An 840-nucleotide genomic window follows, 5' to 3' on the forward strand; every position below is an offset into this window, starting at 1 on the left:
TTCTTCCAACTGCTTTTTAATGAATCCAACTTCCTAATGTTAATAATCACTGAACCAAAAGATATTTTCAAGCAGACCTATTACACAGACATATATTGGATGTAACAAAATTGAGTCCAATTTGAAATAAATTTTAAAACATAGTGCACAAACATCACAACCCCTAGAGCACAATATAAAATACTTCTATAAAGAATATAAATATTTAGTGTATAAGAATGTGAAATTACATAAGAAAAAAACTCATCAATTAGCTAAAATTTATTTGCTAAAGATTATTTATTGCACAATTTATCAGTTTGTCCTAAGAATAAAGCAGATACTATTACTCTCAACCTTTAAATTCAGTACACAGTCAAGTTCATTTTCTCAAACTAAAGTTCTACAGCATTATGAGTAAACTCTTTGTTATTGAGTTAGGATTGGGAAAACTTTATAACTTATAAAAAAAATTCCTTTAAAGTTCATGAAACCATTTCACAATCCTAGAAGGCACACATATTTTCTATCATAGTGCATTTAAGTACTTCATATTCAAAAAAGACAAAGCTGTACAGAATACAATAAGTGTACATTGCATCCATTAAACAAATTTACAAGTTTTACAATTAGTTATTACAGTAGAACTTACCTAATATTTACATCTAAAGAATTATCACCCAGTTTAATGCAGTGGGCAAAGAACTGTGCTCATTTATTTGATAAGGCTAATAAAAACATTTTATATTTCACAGTAGATCAGTTAGTGTCTTGGAGCTTATTCTGTAAAATAAAAAGGTTTGGGCAATATCAAGTCACTGGGCCCACTGTTAAATAATTCCTTGAAAGGTGAAGGATTCT

General features: G+C 28.6%; 1 long non-coding RNA gene across 1 annotated transcript in view; it reads right to left on the reverse strand.

The window, feature by feature from the left end:
* Positions 1-834, reverse strand: part of LOC103602306 — a 3,455-nt gene extending 2,621 nt beyond the window's left edge. Inside the window, exon 1 of the long non-coding RNA XR_551519.1 lies at positions 39-834. This is a non-coding gene — a long non-coding RNA (uncharacterized LOC103602306). The remainder of the gene's footprint in view (positions 1-38) is intronic.
* Positions 835-840: the final 6 nt, after the last annotated feature.

The sequence above is a fragment of the Galeopterus variegatus genome, unplaced genomic scaffold, assembly GCF_000696425.1.
Source record: "Galeopterus variegatus unplaced genomic scaffold, G_variegatus-3.0.2 Scaffold4088, whole genome shotgun sequence".
Lineage (NCBI taxonomy): Eukaryota > Metazoa > Chordata > Mammalia > Dermoptera > Cynocephalidae > Galeopterus > Galeopterus variegatus.